Source organism: Schistocerca serialis, chromosome 9 (assembly GCF_023864345.2).
Source record: "Schistocerca serialis cubense isolate TAMUIC-IGC-003099 chromosome 9, iqSchSeri2.2, whole genome shotgun sequence".
Taxonomy (NCBI): Eukaryota; Metazoa; Arthropoda; class Insecta; order Orthoptera; family Acrididae; genus Schistocerca; species Schistocerca serialis.
In genome coordinates this window covers 308,585,490-308,606,617 of record NC_064646.1, presented here as the reverse complement: position 1 = coordinate 308,606,617, position 21,128 = coordinate 308,585,490, and the positions used below count along the sequence as shown (strand labels likewise).

General features: G+C 45.5%; 1 long non-coding RNA gene across 1 annotated transcript in view; it reads left to right on the top strand.

The window, feature by feature from the left end:
* Positions 1-11,898: 11,898 nt before the first annotated feature.
* Positions 11,899-21,128, top strand: part of LOC126418894 (uncharacterized) — a 148,292-nt gene continuing 139,062 nt past the window's right edge. Inside the window, exon 1 of the long non-coding RNA XR_007575907.1 lies at positions 11,899-12,214. This is a non-coding gene — a long non-coding RNA (uncharacterized LOC126418894). The remainder of the gene's footprint in view (positions 12,215-21,128) is intronic.

Genomic DNA, 21,128 nt, shown 5'->3' with positions numbered 1-21,128 from the left:
CGGTGATGCATGTTTGTCACAGCAGCAAGTCTACGAATGGAGTAGGAAGTTCGCAAATGATGTGACTTCAGTGGAAGATGCTCCTCGTCCAGGTCAGGCACAACGAGTTGTGACTCCACAGAACATTGCAGTAGTTGAAGCCATAGTGAAGGACAACCACCGAGTGATACTGAATGACATTGCAGCATGTTTACAGATTAGTCATGGGTCAGCATACCACTTTGTGCATTATGTGCTCCAGTTTCACAAAGTGTCTGCAAGATGGGTGCCACGGCAGCTGACTCCTGAAATGAGAGAACGACGTTTTGATGCTTGTGAAGAACTTCATCAGCGCTTTGAATGAGAAGGTGATGGTTTCCTTGCAAGAATCGTTACTGGGGACGAAACCTGGATTCACTTCCACCAACCACTTCCTCATCCACCATAATCACCAGACCTTGCCCAAAGTGATTTCCATATGTTTGTACCACTCAAAGACGCAATGGGAGGAAAGAAGTTCTGTTCTGATGAAGAGGTACGCCACGCCGTGCATGAGTGGTTGCGCGGATTATTAAACTTTTTTCTAAAGGAATTTATGCACTTTGTAAGCGCTGGAGGACTTGCATTGAGCGTGGGGGAAACTATGTTGAAAAGTAGTACAGCTTTGTACCAGTTCTGCACAATAAATAATATATAAAAAATATTTAAGGTTTTCATTTGACTCACCCTCGTATTTAGTTGAATTTACGGCCTTTAGATTACATTTATCGTGTAACCGAATGGATTCCTTTTACCCCTCATGTGGGTGACCTCACTCTTTTCATTATTTAAGGGAGGATTCATAACTTACGCCGCAGTGACGACCAAGAATTACTACGAACACGCCGGATGACACCTGTCAAAACATCTCTAGTGTCGCACACTGTATGCCCATTAACTGGCCAGAGTTTGGGTCACTGTATATGCAGTGTCGCAATTCATTCCTTCAGACATGAACGCAATATCGCCTATGCCGGTGACCCATCTGACTGGCCGACATCGTCCAGACAGTTATATTCTGGAATATTCTCAAAATATCGGTTTCGCGTGCTTGTATCAGTCGACAGGATGTGCAGATTTGTCAGTCCAGTAATACTCAGGGGACCTGCAGCCTCTCTGCTGTAACTTCTAAGGCCGATGCCGCGTTGTGGACGACGGAAATCGGCGAGTTTGTGGCCCAACACTTCTGCAGGCCAGCAGCCCAATAGGGTCTTCAGCCATCCCACATTCAAAGCTCTGAGACCACCCAGGTCCCTCGGCGCATCTTGCCTCAGGGAAGAAAATTTGAGAATCTCACTCCAGACGCCACTAGCTATGTGCTAGGATTGGGTAAAAAGTTGTGGCAGCACTGCCAGAACATGAAGGATGTGGATCCAGCGGCACGTGCGCTGTCTGAGCTGATAGCGGTAGGTTAGTTGAAGTACTCCAGTGGGCGGCTAATATTGTGTTTGAGTCAGTTGCAGTGTGTACTGGAGGCCAGTTCAAGCACCCTAACAGTATGTTTAGGAAACTCGCACAACATGCGTGGATCAAGAACGAAGTGACACATGGCGGAAGCCCACAACGATGTTTTCACGGACGGTGTGAGGCGTGTGGTGATGCAGCACTGCCGTATCGTACGGTAGCGGGGTGGGTGACAGTGTTTCAGGATGGCAGGGATGTCGTTCAAGATAGCCCCGCTCGGTGCGTCCCACACGGACAGCGTGACAATTGAGCTGCTTGCATCCCTGTTGTATGCGGATCGACGATGAACTGCTTCCCATCATCCTTAATGACAACGCCTTGTGCACCGCCTCCTGCGTATGCAGGGTGGGAAATACTGGAACATCCACCGTATTCACCCGATTTGAGGCCGTGCGGTTACAATCTATTCATCAAAATGAGGGAAACTTTTCGTCGCATGCAGTGCAAGACAAGAGACATAGTCCTTGTCAAAGGGCGGTTCATGTGAGACGTTGACACATGTGCGCTCTGACGGTGTAGGACGCCTTCCATCTGTGTGGGGGTACAGATGGGGGTGATTATATGGAGGGCATTTAATACGGTGAACGTCCGTCAATAAAGCCTGGTATCAATTATGACATTGTTGCAACAACTTTTCATCAAAACGACGTACTTTCCTCCAGCATAGATAAAAGCATTAAGCTACTGATTTTATTTGTTATGGAAAAGCGATATGTGGCTGTACTGTCACAAAACATCATACAAAGTTGGCGAACAAAATTGGATTGCCCAGAAGCTACATTCCAGCCATGTGGGTCTGATTCAGAATCGTGCACACTCCTCTCATAAACGTGAAAACCCGATGTGCTAAGCAGTGTGTGTTCTGGATCCTTGGTAAAGTACAGTAATACGTAATAGGCGTAAAATAATGGCCGTAATACAGTTATGGGTAATACAATAACGAATATGTGAGGGCAGTTCGGAACGTAATGTCCAATCGGTGGCGAACCGGAAACCTTTTTGTTCTTATTTGAAACAGTTAGCTACTCCTACCAGCTACTTGTCTATATAGTCGCCGTTTCGACCTAGACATTTGTCATAGTGTTGTACCACACTTACAATACCCTTAATATAGAAGGGAGCCGCCTGTGCTTTCCACCAGTTCTCTATGCTGGTCTACAGCTCGCTGTCTGTGCCAGAATATTGGCTTTATAGCCAGCGGTTCGTGTGAGCGGAGATGAAACCCGAGGGCGGCCAATTACGGGCTGTATTGTGGCTGATCACACTTCCCATCGAAAACGCTGCAGGAGCATCTTCATTGCCCCTGCAGAATGCGGCCGAGAATTGTGGTGAAGAAAGAAACGCGTGGCAGTTATGTTATGTGGACTGCATAACATGAGGCGAAATCTGTCACCAGGCCCTCATACTTGGCGGGAGACACTATTCTCTAGGCATCTTTACGTGCTCACTATGCGCTCAGAACTGAAAAGAGCGACGTGACACGATCGACGGATGTACTAGAGACAACGCCCAATACGTCTGTGCAAAGCTTCAGCGGATTTTCACCGTGGTGTACATTTCGCGCCCGAACGGACATTACTTTCCGAACAGCCCTCATAGTGCAAGCAACTCGTTACTCTCACCATGCTGATAATTTCTACTATACATTCACTGTTTGTCAGAGACCTGCGCCGGCCGGAGTGGCCGAGCGGTTCTAGGCGCTACAGTCTGGAACCGCGCGACCGCTACGGTCGCAGGTTCGAATCTTGCCTCGAGCATGGATGTGTGTGATGTCATTCGGTTAGTTAGGTTTAAGTATTTCCAAGTTCTAGGGGACTGATGACCTCAGAAGTTAAGTCCCACAGTGCTCAGAGCCATTTGAACAATTTTTCAGAGACCTGCAATTTTCTAAACTTAATTTCAAATTTTGTAGTTTAGTATTTATTAAACGCTGGCCCACAGTGGAAACATCGAATAGAAATGTTTCAGCTATCTCTAGGCACACCCTGTTTTGTACATTCTTGTTTGTGTAATGTTCACGGATCTGTTCCAAAAAAAGAACGTCTTTCGTAGTATCTGAAGAAACCATAACCTGCTGCCATGCGAAAAACCGCAGGGAATGCACGGACTTTCTGAATGTGGCCCGTCGCAGAGATGCGGTCCTGTGTGTCCAGACCGCCGGTTCCGCGACCCGCAGGCTACGGCCTCAAGGTCGCGACTCCACTTTCGGAAGGAGGGGCCTGCGGGGTTTCCAAAGCCCTTCGGAAATATCCGTAGCCCGTCGGAAATTTCCGTAGTGTGTGGCCAGCTATGGTCGGACGCCTGCTGATCGTCGTAGAAGAGTGGAGGCGGCCTGGTAGAAAACGCACATCTCGCACAGTCCCATCGCAACCCTCTCAGATTTAGTTGTAAGATGCCCGCCCCAGTGCACAGCCCCTCAAAAACTGAACACAGGTCAACGATGAAAACACGAAGATGGTCTACTGACCTATGAAAAAAGAAGCAAAATTGGAACAGTGAACTGCCCGAGCCCAAGATGTGGAACATCTATAGTAATTGCGCAGCTGGGGCGTCGTGGCTACGTGGTCACGGTGTTGGACTGCGAAGGGAAAGTGCAGAGTTCAAATGTAGCTCGTGTCCATTTTTTTTTCACAGAATTATGAACTTTCCGTCCGGTCGTTGACGTGTCTTATCTCCATCTTTAGTCTTGGCAATTGTCATACTACACATCGGTTACAGAATATGTCATGTGCTAAGAATGTATTACCGTCTCAAGCAAATGTGATGTACAGTGACAGCAGGCGAGATGCCACATCGGCCTTTCACACAAATGAGAAGAAAAAAATAAGCGAATGTGAACTATGTTACAACAAAGGAACTCAAAAGTCAAAAACTTCCAAAATGGAACGCAAGAGTCAAAACAAGTGGCACTTGTGCAGAAAAATTAGGAGGTATGTACGTCTGGCGGTCCCTTTCTTACACCTCACTGCTACAAACGGGCGTTACATCATGACACACACACAAATCTGAGTACAGCGAACAGACACATCAGTAACCAGACGGACAGTTCATAATTTTGTGAAAAAAAGGACTCCTTGGGGAATGAGCGAAATTTGGACCCTGTTCTCTCTCTTCGCCGTCCAGCGCCGTAACCAAATAACCACGACGCCGTATACACCCAAATATGCTCGTTCCTGCAAATCATCACTGTTTCTGTTTTTCTTCTTTTCTCATAGTTCAGTACATCTTCGTGTTTTCATGCTTGATCTGTGTTCAGTTTTTGACGGGCTATCCATTGGGGCATCTTACGACTATATATTACAGGGGGGGGGGGGGGGGGGGGCTATGGTACCGTCAGGTCTGCACAGCCCCAGGTTCAGTGGGGAGGCGGGTGACTCATGTTTTCGGTCGGTATCACTACGGTTGTCTCTCACCGCCATCGAGGCTAATCTGAAGGCTGTGCAGCATCCTGGACAGGATTCTCCAACTTAGTGTCCAGCCATACAGTTAACATTAAAACGCATCTACCGCAGGCCCAACAGTATGGCGAAGAGTGGCTTCTCAAATGCAACTCATCTGGCAGAGGTAACGAGAAGTAGTTTGTGAGGATCAGTGCCAGGTAGAAAATAAATCTCAGCTCCCCCGACAACACCTTTTACCGTTGCCATATTGAGACTATGGGGAGCCCCATGCCATTAATCATGCCTTCTTCGGGAATCCGACTGGCTGATTATGAGGTTGTTCGTATGCATCAAGTACTTCCTTCACATATTAACCCTCTTGTTTACAATGAATTCAGACATGTAATATTTACTAATGGAGCCGGCCAGTGTGGCCGTGCGGGTCTAGGCACTTCAGTCTGGAACCGCGTGACCGCTACGGTCGCAGGTTCGAATCCTGCCTCGGGCATGGATGTGTGTGATGTCCTTAGGTTAGTTAGGTTTAAGTAGTTCTAAGTTCTAGGGGACTGATGACCACAGATGTTAAGTCCCATAGTGCTCAGAGCCATTTGAACCATTACTAATGGAATTTGTTTTAGAAGTTGCAATTAAATTGTAGTTGTTAATTTCGGGTGTACATGTAGATGCGTTTTGTGTTTTTTGTGTCCGACAGTGGCTGTTTGATATTTGAGTCTTAATTTAAGGGACCGATTTATTTCTGTTTGTCTTATAAAAAAAACGTAAATGTCGTGTGACTAGGGCCTCCCGTCAGGCAGACCGTTCACCGGGTGCAAGTCTTTCGATTTGACGACACTTCGGCGACTTGCGCGTCGATGGGGATGAAATGATGATGATTAGGACAACACCCAGTCCCTGAGCGGAGAAAATCTCCGACCTAGCCGGGAAGAGAACCTGGGGCCTTAGGACGGACATACTGTCGCGCTGACCACTCACCTACCGGCGGCGGACTGTTTGTCTTATATTATACCATCTGTCCATAACGTTGCATGTTTGGTTTTCTGGTTATTCACCGAGGGAAAGTACATATGGTATATTCGTATGTGATTTGTTCCTTGATTTCCTGTAGCGTTCGATACAGCTTGGTACTTCCGCCTAATAAAGGACTTACAAGCTCTCAAAATATCAAATCATCTTTGTAACTGAAAACAAGACTGCCTTGAAAATAGAACACAACATGTCACTCTCGACGAAGTGAAATCTTCAGACGTAAAAGCGAATGCATCCGTACCCCAAGGGAGTGTTTTAGGACCGTTATTTCTCACTATATATATATATATATATATATATATATATATATATGTGTGTGTGTGTGTGTGTGTGTGTGTGTGTGTGTGTGTCTGTGCCTGGAGTATAACATCGGAAGTTCCATGAGGCTTTTCGTTGAAAATGATGTTTTATACAGAGAACTCGCAAAGCTACAAAATTGTAGCGTAGTACAGGAAGATGTACAGAAATCCGACTCTTGGTGCGAGCAACCAACCATCAAAGTAAAAAAATTGCTCATCAACAGACAGAAAGACCCATTATTATATGATTATACGCTTTCAGAACAATCGCTGGAAACAGTTGGTGCATAAAATATCTGTGAGTATGCGTATGGAACGATTTAAATTGGGACGACTAATAAAACTAATTGGAGGCAAGGCAGATGCGACGCGCGGTCTAGACCGCCTTCCCAAGGTTCGCGCGGCTCCCTCCGTCCGAGGTTCGGGTCCTCTCTCAGGCATATGTGTGTGTGTTGTCCTTAGCGTAAGTTAGTTTACGTTAGATTAAGTGGTGTGTAAGCCTAGGAACCAATGACCTCACCAGTTAGGAACTCACCGCAGAATCAAGGTGTTATTACTGTTAAAGTTCCGAGAGCGTTCGTTCCAAGAGGAGTCAAGCAATATATTACTTCCTCCTACATACATCGCTGGAAAAGACCATGAAGGTAAAATTAGAGAGATTCGGACTCAGACGGAGGTTTGCCAGCGACTGGTCTTTTGTCGAACGCTAAGTGACGGGAACTGCAAAAGAGGAAGTGATAGTGGCACACAAAGTACCCTCAGTCACACACCGTATCATGTTTTGCAGTAGATGTAAAACTGTGGCCATATCGACATCTCATTCACCTTGTTTACAATGCTACCAACAGGTCTGCAGTGCCCTGCTTCTGTTACGTGTCAGACAACGTCTCCAGACGGATTACGAGATAAGCTTATCTGAAGATGACCAAGATGGCGGCGAGCCCTTTACAAATCGTAGGCGGCACCGACTGATAGTGAAATTGCCTTAAACCAGTTTCATCACTTCCAGGAAAGTCTAAATTGCGATTTTGCCACGAGCAGGAACACAAGTCCTTCTTTTACTTCAAGGCCTTAATTCAGAAATACAATAGGTGCCTTTCTGAATATACCTTGCCGTGCCATTTCAGTTCAACCCTGTAATTAGTTTTTACTTTATTAGAACTTTCAGCTATGTGTTGGTAAAAATTGCCATGGCGTTCAGGAAGAAGGAAGGTTAGGATTTAACGTCCCATCGATGACGACGTCATTAGAGATGGAGCATAGCTCGGATTTGGAGAAGTAACGCGACACCACCAACGGTGGGCGGCACGAAACAGCACCAAGTGGCCACAATATGCTGTGTACTTCATACGAGGTGTGTTCAGATAGTATTGGGAATTTTCATTTTTTGGAAATAATTTTATTTATTCGTCTACATTAATGTTATATCCTTCCAAGTAGTCCCTACTAGATATTACACACTTATGCCAGCGCTTCTTCCAATCCCCGAAACACAGCTGGAACTCAATCTTCGGAACAGCAGTTAATTCTTTCAGCGATGCGGTTTTAATCTCATCTTAGCATGTAAAACGACGGCTCTTTAAGGTTCTCTTTATTTTAAGAAGCTGAAAAAAGACAAACAGGTCCATATTTGACGAATATAGAGGTTGGGGCATCATTACAGTGGTCTTATTTTTTCGTCAAAATCTTACGAACGAGCAGGTGTGCATTATCGCGGGGAAAAAGCTATGAATTTTTCCGCCATAAATTTGGGCGTTTTTTCCAAATTGTGTCGTATAGACGACGTTGAAATTGTAGGCAGAGCTCCTTGCTGATCTTTTCACCTTAACTCATGATTCACTATGCCGTTAAAATCAAAGAAAAAAGTGAACAGAACTTCACATTCGATCGCACTTGCCAAAGTTTTTTCAGTCTTGACGATTCAGAATGTCACCACTGGGATGACTGAGCCTTGGTTTTAACGTCATACGCGTACACTCATGTTTCGTCACCTGTGTTGACACATTTCATTAGTTCTGCATCGTTGACTTCGTATAGCGACTCCTGAGCATTGGCACAAATTTTGCTGTCACGAGTTCATTCATAGCCAAAACATCTGACAGTGATCCGGCAATGTTAGTAATCACTTTTTCACTTTTTCCACGGTTTCATCTTTTGTTAGTGTGCTAGGGCGTGTAGAACGTCCGTCATCTTCAGTTTCTTCAAGGCCTTCTTGGAAATGCTTGCAGCACTCTTAAACCCTTGATTTACTCTTAGCAGTTTCACCAAAAACAACATGCAACATTTCTAAAACTTTTTTACATTTTATTCCATGTATTACTGCAAAATTAAACGCAAGTTTTCCTGTGTATTTTTAAAACAAATCAAAACTAGACACTCGTAAGCAAACTCGTGTAACTTTCTTGACAACTGACGACAGACTAAACGTTCGATATGGTTACCAATGCACCGATACGTTGCAGACATTTTTACCAACACAACAACGAAAAATCGCACGAATCGCACTAATACAACCCGCGAAAGTACAAAATTCACGATACTTTTTCGAACACAGCTCGTACACTATCCGTCCAAAAGGTACCGAGACCTGATTTTATTCCTGGCGTATAAGTGACGTCAGAGCGGTAAATAGGGTTTCACAATGAACTAACAAATGTAAACAACAGATATGCGAAGTTTTAAACCATCCCGACAGATGGTGGAGCCGTAGTGAACCTTCAAAATGGTCTCTGCGGAAGACACTCGTTACAGACAACGTGATACAGTTAAATTCAGGGATGACGAGACTTAGTGTCATCATCACGAACCAACCACAAAGTAATAAAGTGCAGAATGGGTTTCGAATATTCGCCAGCACCGACAAAACGAAAGTAAAAACAATGCTTATCACCTGATTTGAAACTCACGGCATTGTCGCACCTTCTTCGATATTCGGGTTTTATTGCCACAACTAAGATGCAGCGATTCTACTAAAGAGACTAGGTGCTCCCTACACTATGCCTGTCCGTTTTCTTCTGGAGCACTGCTTCGCAGTATGGTATCCTTAAGAGGTAGGATTGACGAAGGAAATCCAAAAAACTCCGAAGAATAGCAGCTTGTTTCTACACTCCTGGAAATGGAAAAAAGAACACATTGACACCGGTGTGTCACACCCACCATACTTGCTCCGGACACTGCGAGAGGGCTGTACAAGCAATGATCACACGCACGGCACAGCGGACACACCAGGAACCGCGGTGTTGGCCGTCGAATGGCGCTAGCTGCGCAGCATTTGTGCACCGCCGCCGTCAGTGTCAACCAGTTTGCCGTGGCATACGGAGCTCCATCGCAGTCTTTAACACTAGTAGCATGCCGCGACAGCGTGGACGTGAACCGTATGTGCAGTTGACGGACTTTGAGCGAGGGCGTATAGTGGGCATGCGGGAGGCCGGGTGGACGTACCGCCGAATTGCTCAACACGTGGAGCGTGAGGTCTCCACAGTACATCGATGTTGTCGCCAGTGGTCGGCGGAAGGTGCACGTGCCCGTCGACCTGGGACCGGACCGCAGCGACGCACGGATGCACGCCAAGACCGTAGGATCCTACACAGTGCCGTAGGGGACCGCACCGCCACTTCCCAGCAAATTAGGGACACTGTTGCTCCTGGGGTATCGGCGAGGACCATTCGCAACCGTCTTCATGAAGCTGGGCTACGGTCCCGCACACCGTTAGGCCGTCTTCCGCTCACGCCCCAACATCGTGCAGCCCGCCTCTAGTGGTGTCGCGACAGGCGTGAATGGAGGGACGAATGGAGACGTGTCGTCTTCAGCGATGAGAGTCGCTTCTGCCTTGGTGCCAATGATGGTCGTATGCGTGTTTGGCGCCGTGCAGGTAAGCGCCACAATCAGGACTGCATACGGCCGAGGCACACAGGATCAACAACCGGCATCATGGTGTGGGGAGCGATCTCCTACACTGGCCGTACACCACTGGTGATCGTCGAGGGGACACTGAATAGTGCACGGTACATCCAAACCGTCATCGAACCCATCGTTCTACCATTCCTAGACCGGCAAGGGAACTTGCTGTTCCAACAGGACAATGCACGTCCGCCTGTATCCCGTGCCACCCAACGTGCTCTAGAAGGTGTAAGTCAACTACGCTGGCCAGCAAGATCTCCGGATCTGTCCCCCATTGAGCATGTTTGGGACTGGATGAAGCGTCGTCTCACGCGGTCTGCACGTCCAGCACGAACGCTGGTCCAACTGAGGCGCCAGGTGGAAATGGCATGGCAAGCCGTTCCACAGGACTACATCCAGCATCTCTACGATTGTCTCCATGGGAGAATAGCAGCCTGCATTGCTGCGAAAGGTGGATATACACTGCACTAGTGCCGACATTGTGCATGCTCTGTTGCCTGTGTCTATGTGCCTGTGGTTCTGTCAGTGTGATCATGTGATGTATCTGACCCCAGGAATGTGTCAATAAAGTTTCCCCTTCCTGGGACAATGAATTCACGGTGTTCTTATTTCAATTTCCAGGAGTGTATATCCACATCTACATACATACTCCGCAAGCGATCGTACAGTGAGTAGTGGAGGATACCCTGGAAAAAAGGCCCGTCTATATGCCTCCGTGTAAGCCCTAATTCCTCGTATCTTATCTTCGTGGTCCTTACCCGAAATATGCGTGGGCGGGAGTAGAGTCGCTATGCAGTCATTTGCAAATACCGCCCATCTAAATTTTCTCGATAGTGTTCCTCAAAAAGAACGTCGCCTCCACTCCAGGGATCCCCATATGAGTTTCCGAAGCATCTCCGTAGTACTCGAGTGTTGTTAGAAACTATCGGTAGCAAATCTAGCAACCTGCCCCTGAGCTGTTTCGAAGTCTTCCTTTAACCGCTAGATAGATGAGGGAACGTCACGATTTGACAAGCGGGTTTCGGCGAGATCTTCACGCGACATTTCGATCACCAACTTTCTCCTCCCAATGCCAAATTATTTTGTTAGCCCTCACTTGCATACGGAGAAATTGACCACAGTAATAAAATAAAAGGGAGCGGAGCTCGCAGAAAAAGATTGTTTTTCATTTTTCCCACGTGCTGCTAGAGAGCGGAACGGTTGAAAAATAAGCTGTAAGTCGTTCTATGAACCTTCTGCCGAGCGCTACAGTATAAATCGCAGAGTAATGGTCCAAATGGCTCTGAGCACTATGGGACTTAACATATGAGGTCATCAGTCCCCTAAACTTAGAACTACTTAAACCTAACGAACCTAAGGACATCACCTACATCCATGCCCGAGGCAGGATTCGAACCTGCGACCGCAGTGGTCGCGCGGTTCCAGACTGAAGCGCCTAGAACCGCTCGGCCGTATCGGCCGGCCGCAGAATAATCTTGTGGACGTAGATGAAAAACATTATACCTCAGAGCTCGCATGATCCAAACTAAAAAAAATATATGTTGTTAATTACCTTTGTTTATTGCTATTAATTTTATTTTTATTGGACTAGTTGTGCTGAAGTAGAAACAGATGGTTTATCTAGTGCACCGACCATCGTTTCAGAAGGAAACGATAACGGGTGTGGTTTTCAACCAACTGCAGCTGCCCTGCCTGCTTTTCCTTGTAGCGCAACAGCAATTCGTGTCGAGCTCTCGCTTCCTCAAACAGGCGGCCACGCCGAGGTGCCAGTTGCAGACAGTGCAGGCCCAGGGTTTGCTATGCTGTGGTGCAGCGCGAACGACTGCATTTCTCAACTGCACTGTGTGTAGCTGAAGTTGCGTAATAAATGTGCTACGTGACAAATTACACTGACGATACCTTCTACACCAGCGGTATTTTCGTTGATTCGCGTTTCATAAAACCCAAAATAAGTTTCAGCGAGTGTGGAATGGCAGTTTCGTGTGTACTTCGGATGGTTCCTGAATAACACCGCCTGCCAACAATGGCTCCTCTGCGCTCCAGTTTCTCTCTTGGGTGCAGAGTAGCGGCGTCCATCAAACAAATGACGCGAGCAGTACTGTGCAGGTAAGTCAGCAACAAGTATATTGGTAGAAATCAAAAGTTCTCCACGATGGCTGCCTGCATGTCGTATTACACTAGAGAAGCGATATGTTGCACAAGACGCATTTCAAGATAGCGATACTTCTGTTGTTAATGGGAGTTGTGATGACGGATTGATCTGATGCGTAACATGAGGTATAGGTTAGATTTGAAGACGAGGTTACATAACGCCCTTTCTGTAGTCGCGCATGAAAACTCCTTACTGCCCCGCTACGGTCTGATATTTCCAAGGTTTTAATATGCCTGAAGGCGTTAATAATACACCCGCTTCATTTTCAAGTGCGCTTGCCGATATTTCGATGGTTAAAATAAATATAGTTGTATGACGTCATAGTTGCTATACTAGTTGTTTTGTACAACTGGTGAAAACTGACGGTTTGTACACTCTTCTTCCACTACTTCTTGTTGCACCTTGCTTGTAGCAGCCGTAAACTAGGCTAGTGACTATTGCCCCCCCGCCGGCCAGAGTGGCCGATCGGTTAAAGGCGCTACAGTCTGGAACCGCACGACCGCTACGGTCGCAGGTTCGAATCCTGCCTCGGGCATGGATGTGTGTGATGCCCTTAGGTTAGTTAGGTTTAAGTAGTTCTAAGTTCTAGGGGACTTATGACCACAGCAGTTGAGTCCCATAGTGCTCAGAGCCATTTGAACCATTTTTTATTGCCCTCCCTATGTACTCAGAAAATCATTGAAAGCGGTTGGCAGAAAATACTTCAGTTGATAACATACTTTAAAAAGTAAGCAGTCATGCAGAAACAAAAATTTTTATTCACACTGTATTTCTCGAAAACTAACAGTATGTGTCACAATATGTGTCACAATATGAGGGGCACTTCTGAATTCCCTTTACATACTTTGAAGCCTTAGTTTGTGGATCGAGTGGTTGTCATTTAGAATAGCCCAGTCCCAGAAATGAAAAGAAATATTTTTCACAAAAAAATACAAAAGTTTGTATAGGTAAACAGTGGCAGTAGCTTCCCATGATGAGTGTGGTATCCACGACACCTGCAACCAACTAAGTGAGGTGGCAACAATGCTCAACCCTAAACACTGTTGTAGTATGGCAACTGGAAGTGCAGCATTTGTTCCATTGTATTCCATTGAATGATCTGATCAAAAGAATCCGGACTCATAATAGTGAGCATTTATAGCAGCTGTCCTCCCCCCCCCCCCCCCAATTGGCCGTAACGACAATATTGGGGCAACCTTCATTCTGGCACACTCTGCATTCTTCTAATAATTTCCGGGTATGCAGCCGGATCCCGTCGACATTCTGCCACGATATTTCGGCCCAGAGACGTCCGGCCATCATCAGGTGAGTACACAACTACTGAAGAGCCCAGGTGCAGTCACGGTATTTATGCCGAATCTCGCGCATGCGAAATGTACTGGCATGCTACAGCGCATGCGTCAGGTGTTGACATGCGCAGCATAGCCGAGTTGTACGTGCTGCCCTCGGTGGTGAAAAAAAAGGTTCATCTAGTCATTGAGTATCGAATGACACTGTCGATTCCGCTGTGATTGTATAATTTTAATAACAGGATTCCAATTTTTATCCAGCTGAAAGCCGTTGTCACGATTTATAAGATTATTGGCAAGACGTATTTCCACTGATTCCTTGATTACGGAATCCCAAAAACCGGAAACCGGGGCTAAAATTTTTGTTCCATTGTATTCCATTGAATGTCCCAATGAAATACAGTGCTCTGCTACTGCCGATTTTGACGGTTGCCGCAGACGGGTGTATCTTTCATGTTCTATACATCGTTCATGGACAGTTCTTGTCGTCTGGCCAATATATGCAGCGCCACATTCACAGGGAATTTTGTAGACGCCTGCTTTCTTCAGTTGTAAATCGTCTTTAACGGATCCAACCAGGGCCCGGTTCTTTGCTGGTGGACGGAAGATAACCTTGATTTTATTTTTCTTCAGTAATCGGCCTATTTTCGAAGACACATTCCCGGCGTATGGAAGGAACGCAGTTGATTTAAAGTCGTCATCTGCGTCCTCAGTGCGTTGCTTCTTGTTATGATAGTTGCGCATGGCCTTCCTTATTTGGCGAGAAGTGTAGCCATTCTCTTTGAAAACCTTCTCCAAGTGTTCTAATTCTGCGTGGAGGTTTTCATCATCCGATATTATATGCGCTCGATGTATTAAGGTCCTGAGAACACCGGCTGTTTGTGCTGGGTGATGGCAGCTTGACGCCTGGAGATACAGATCTGTGTGAGTCGGTTTCCTGTACACAGAATGTTCTAATGACCCATCAGTTTTACGGCGTACTAGCACGTCTAGAAATGGTAAAGTGCCCATCGATGGAGATTGAAAAAGAGGGCAAAGAACCGGGCCCTGGTTGGATCCGTTAAAGACGATTTACAACTGAAGAAAGCAGGCGTCTACAAAATTCCATGTGAATGTGGCGCTGCATATATTGGCCAGACGACAAGAACTGTCCATGAACGATGTATAGAACATGAAAGATACATCTGTCTGCGGCAACCGTCAAAATCGGCAGTAGCAGAGCACTGTATTTCATTGGGACATTCAATGGAATACAATGGAACAAAAATTTTAGCCCCGGTTTCCGGTTTTTGGGATTCCGTAATCAAGGAATCAGTGGAAATACGTCTTGCCAATAATCTTATAAATCGTGACAACGGCTTTCAGCTGGATAAAAATTGGAATCCTGTTATTAAAATTATACAATCACAGCGGAATCGACAGTGTCATTCGATACTCAATGACTAGATGAACCTTTTTTTTTTCACCACCGAGGGCAGCACGTACAACTCGGCTATGCTGCGCATGTCAACACCTGACGCATGCGCTGTAGCATGCCAGTACATGTCGCATGCGCGAGATTCGGCATAAATACCGCGACTGCACTTGGGCTCTTCAGTAGTTGTGTACTCACCTGATGATGGCCGGACGTCTCTGGGCCGAAATATCGTGGCAGAATGTCGACGGGATCCGGCTGCATACCCGGAAATTATTAGAAGAAGAAATACGCCGGGAAAATTTCAGAAGTCACACTCTGCATTGTTGCCAGATGTATCCAAGATGGCGGAGATGACGTCATCCAAGATGGCAGTGTGTAGAATTGGCAACAGCGCATGACGTCATTCAAGATGGCGACTGTGACGTCATTCAAGATGGTAGCTGTGACGTCATTCAAGATGCTGGATTTTGGCAGGACGTTTGAATTTTGATGGAATAGTGCCATGCCCCCTTCCCCAGAAAAATGGTGTGAAGTTCAAATTTCCAACAGCATAATGCATCACACCACAGTTATCCCCACTAACCTAAGAAAATCCTGGGAAGATAGGTCACTTGGGCTACCTCCACTAACGCAAGTCACACAACCGCCACCTCTTGCTATGAACTGGCACGAAGTTTGAATTTTGGGGGTAAACAAAGGTCAGTTCACGTATCTCTACTAAGCTAAAAAAATGGCATGAAAGAAAGGACACTTGGACTAACCTCACCCGACCGCCACCTCCTTCGTGGGAAAAGGACTTGGACATATTTCTTTATTTAAACAATTTCATGCAGTACAGCCAACTGGTGTGTTTGCCATGACGTTCAGACTCAAACCGACCTAGTACACAGCGCCACCACCAAAGGGCGCTCTAGTCCAAGATAGTGGCCATGACATCAGGTGATGACGCAAGTAACATTATCCAAGATGGCGGCAAGCTGTGTGTTCACCACAAGGCCAAGTACATATTGACACCACCAGAGAGAGCTACTGTGGACTTGGAATGAATTTTCGCGAATGCCATGCCCACCTGGACTTGGAAGCAAATAGTTAAAATCTTCACCATGATCCTCAACCGACCGCCACATCCCTTTACCATCCCATGCTGTCACGCTAACGTGCACTAACGTGTACTAATGTGTACTAACGAGCACTAATGTGTACTAACGTGCACAGTGCGTGACGTCATCCAAGATGGCGGCTGTGACGTCAGTTGACACAAGTGCCACACCCCCCTTGCTGGAAGTTTGAATGTTGCCGGAAGATAGGTCAATTGGGCTACATCCACTAACCTAACACCCCTCCCCTCCCCTCCCACAGAAAAATGGTGGAAAGTTCAACTTCCAACACTATAATGCATCACACCACAGTTACCTCTACTAACCTAAGTCACCCAACCGCCACCTCTTCCTAGGAGCGGGCACCAGGTTTGAATTTTGGTAGTAAAGAAAGCTCATTTCGCCTAACTCTACTAAGCTAAGAAAATGGTGCGAAAGAAAGGACACTTGGACTGCCTCCGCTAACCTGTCACCTGACCACTCCTCATCCTTGGAACTGGTGCAGAGTTTGAATTTCGGCGGTAAAGAAAGGTCACTTGGAGTTTCTCTACCAACCTAAGAAAATTGCGGGAAACAAAGCTCACCTGCACTATCGTAAGTCACCTGACTGCCATCTCATCCTAGGGATTGGTGGAAAAATGACTCATCCTGCACTGGGCTGTTGGAGAGAGGAAGGAGTGTGCTTTATTTATTTTGGTACAATTTATTTAGGGATGGAGTATATTTATCACATTGACACAAAACATATGACCTGACGTGCTTGGGGTCACAATACACAGTCTGCAGCCATGGAAACTACTCGTAAATAATACAACAGACACGCTTGCTAGTTGTAGCCTACACGCATGCAAACTACTACACCGAAATAATTTCAGTACTGACCTGCAAACTCCTCCTAACTAATGCAGCGCAGTGGTGTGCAGGCACGAAATCGTAAACTGTCGAAATATTGCATAGCACAGCCCACAGATCTCCTCGCAAAATAATGCAACAGACGCGCAATCAATGTGCGCAAGCACCCTCCGCCACAACCTGTCCACTAGACTGCACAGGAGGTTAACGGCAGCTGTCCAATCGCACACAGACGCACGTTAAGGTCCCGCACATATGAGGCGGTGGTGCCCCTTTCATACTTGACATCTGAGGAATTCCTCATGAAATACATGTTCACCTAAGCACCGGTGCAGACGCATGTGCCATCACAGTCAAGAGCTGACGCTGGATGCAGGTGAAAGTGAAACATGAGGTGTTTGCATGGCCTGTTGTGGGAATGACTCACGTTTCCCATTGACGGCAGCAGCCATCCGAATGCAGAGGCCTGTTGGAGTGTAGGAATATATCTGAGTTAACTATGCTGTCGCCTAGACGATCGAATATCGAACTAATACTTACAATGCGTTGGGCGGCTTTCGTGAGCAAGTGGAAATTTGAGAAGATTGTGTATGGAGGTGCATTTGCGCTAGACCGTTATTCCCTTCCATGTAAATTGTTCGATTGACTGCTTATGCGCATTTCGTGTCTTTATTATGTTGAGAGAAGATCGATTGTGGTATGTGCATCTAGCATGTGGAAGACACGTTTGCCTCTTCTCTAGATATGGGAGAGACATTAGTTGGCCTGTACATTATATTGATGATTTGGAATCTGTTACATCAACGACATCAGTATTCGAGAATGGAAGTATCAGTTTTCTCTATTTGTTTCTAGTTACTCAGTGGTTTACAGCACACTGCACCTCGCTAAGGTTTGGGGTTTGTAGAGAAATAATTTCCAGTCTATATCTTGGGAATTATGTTGCGCTATCGATCGGTAGTATGCTGCCTAGTGTTTGATATCGAAAAGTACAGCGAAAATGCTATAATATTATAGCAAACCAAGCGAACCATGCGAAAATACGCATGTTCTTGTAATCCCTGAGTCTGAGTGTAGAAAAGCGAGCAAGCAAAGAAATAGGTTCGGATCAGAAACAGTTACACATTTGTGCCGAGGGGTGACAAGCCCGAATTTGTAGAACAGTTCTGAGTGGAACTTCGGTCCACTGAGGGAGCTCTGACATAAAATGGATGATTTTGTATGGCGGGGGATATGAATTGTATGTTTACTAGATCTATATGGTACACGGTGATATACTGCGGGGATGGAGATTGGTTTGATACTCTAATATTCAAGCTCCTGTCTTCAGTGGGAGCGCAGAGTAATTCAGTCTTCCTGTAATTGATGATATATATGGCATTTTGCAAGTTGTAGTTGGTGGTGCAATATGGTGATCAGTGTAAAATAGTTTATTGCTACTCAATGTCACATCTGTAGAAATAAAGAAAAGGCTGATGGTGCTTCCCTAGGGGTGAGGAGCATCATGACATATAGTTGGTGTGAGTGTAGGCTTACGATAATTTTTTTGGGTGCTGTATAGATGTAAAAGATAACTGCACTGTTTGTTTAAAATTTGTACATATTGTATTGTAAAGTTATTGTGGCTTGCGTTGTGTAAAATGTGTATATATTGCTTTGTAAAGTTACTATACTTCATGTCATGGCATGACTAGAGAGGATGACTGTGTGTCCTATTGTGAATGACGTATAGATTCAGCACACTGATAACCATGAGAGATTTTTTATGTGGAAAATTTTGTGTGCTATAGATACTGAGATTCATTCCAGATGCACAACTATCAAGAGCAGAAATTATGTGTACATCGATCGGTGTCAGGCTGTTGCAGCAATTGTAATAATATTTAATTGTAGTTAGACTGGTAAATATGTTCCCACCAAAATCTGCCATCTTGAATAACTTCATGGCCGCCATTTTGGATGACATCATCGCCGCCTTCTAGGATACATTTGGCAACAATGCAGAGTGTGCCAGAACGCAGGTTGCCCCAATACTAATGGTGGCTTGAACTCTGACAGGTATACTTTCAATGACATGTCTGAATATGAGTGGAAGAATGGCAGCTGATTGTTCCTAAAGAGCCAAACCCAAAGAAGGCAAGGATTCACGCTGGGGTCTAACTCAGCCCGAAAGTGTACTGTTGGGTTCAGACTGGGACTCCCAGTAAATAACTCTATTTCAGGTTTGTTACTGTCCACAAACCTTTGTATCACAGACGCTGCTTCATGACAGGGTAAATTGCCATGTTGATACAGACAGTCATCGTCTCTGAACAGTTCCTCTACTGTGTGCAGTCCACAGTTCTGTAAAATGTGTTCACATTTTTCCGTATTTAACCTTTTCCTAATATCAATAAGGAGACCGCACCCCAACCACAGAAAATACTACCATACTGCAACACCACTTTCTCTGTACTTTACTGTTGGCATTACTCATACACATGATGGCAGGTACCGTCATCTAGATATTCGCCAAACCCAGTCCCTTCCATTGGACTGCAACAGAATATGGGGTGATTCACCACTCCAAATGTCTCGTTTCCAGTCATCCATTGTCTAGCCGCGTCGACCTTTACACCACCTCAAGCGCCGCTTATCTTTCTGTGACTTACGAGGAGCTGCTCAAACATTTTATCTCATTCTTCTTAACTCCCTTTGTACACTGAATGCGCTTGTTGGACTGCTGGTAGCACATTGCAACTCACGATTGATCCCTTCCACTGATTTCTTGCAATTTTTTACAACCACAGTCATAAATGCTCTGTAGTCTCTATCCGTCATTACCAAGGTCTTCCTAGTCTTGGTTTAGTTCAGTCCCACTACCAACAGTCGAAACCGGAGCTATCCTGACCGACTCATTCTGCTATTTCTGCTTCTCAACTGACACCACAATACTCCCCGTGTGGCATTTATGCCACATTGCGTCCCGCTTTTACTCCAAAGTTACATTAAAAAAGTTGCAGTGTATAGAGCGAAGCTGCGTCAGTAGCCGGTAGTCGGCAGCTCACCTCACACCACGCGACCCCAGATGGTCACCTAGTGAGGCAACACGGAACTTCCGAGTAGCTTCCTATGCTGTAGCAGTGGTGACGGGGCTCCAAGTCGCATATCGCTTACAATTTGCTTTTGCAGATTACCATTGAATTTTAGCTTCCAGCCATACCGGTGGTCTTGCTTATACTGAGAACAATCATTTAATAATTTTAATAATGTTAATAATTTTTATGGGGAAAGTTAGATGTTTTATTTCAAGGTGAACGTTTATTAGATGTTGAACTCAACTAACCAGAAGCGAGCAGAAGGAGGCAGGTTATAAGGAATGTGTAAAAACTCTCCATTCCATTGGAGACAATATAGCCAACTTAATGCTATTCTTTGCATTGTGTGAAACTGGAAATAAATAAGTTCTCAGATATCGATAGTAACAATCTGTAGCTACGTTTCGAGGTGCGAAATGGTGGTTAAGCATCTGCAGGAACCGCGGTTGGAACTGAAAGATGTAAAGACGTGTATTGTAAGTGATGGGATGCTGAAATGTTTCGTGTGGTGTTACCGGAAGATATATAAATTAAACGTTAAAGAATGTCGTGCAATGAGAATATTCTTCACGATGTTCAGGAAATATTTCAAGTTTCAAAAATTTACTTTTACTGCCTCTGTGCGTTTGCAGGCTGTTCACGGCTAAGTCTGAAAAATTTAGAGAGACATTTGTGGCATCATAAGTCAGTGTCCGTACCTTTTTTTTCGGCCAATTCATAATTTGGAATTTTATTGTGCATCAGTATTCGTCCTTGCACCGTTCAACACATGAGCAACGAACTCGCGACCTGCTGAGAAGAAGAATCCAATGGGGGCATCAATAGTGACATCTATACAAAACGCCAGGTGAGTTAAAACACCTCCAGATAATCACTGAAGACACAGGGCGCAAATGCAGACAGTGTTAGGAACTTTAATTCCATAATGTATGTGTTATCTTCGTGTAACCAAAACGGTGAAATTCAGTGGCGGCTGGTATAGTGTGTGATAGTCTGAATACAAATTTTCAGCAGTATCTAGTAGCCACTGAGCAGATGCCCTGAAGACCACCGTTTAGGTGATAAAAAGGCTTAATAATTTGCAGAGTACATCACTCAATATTGCTTATTTTCATTCGCCCTTTTTTCAGCTTTCT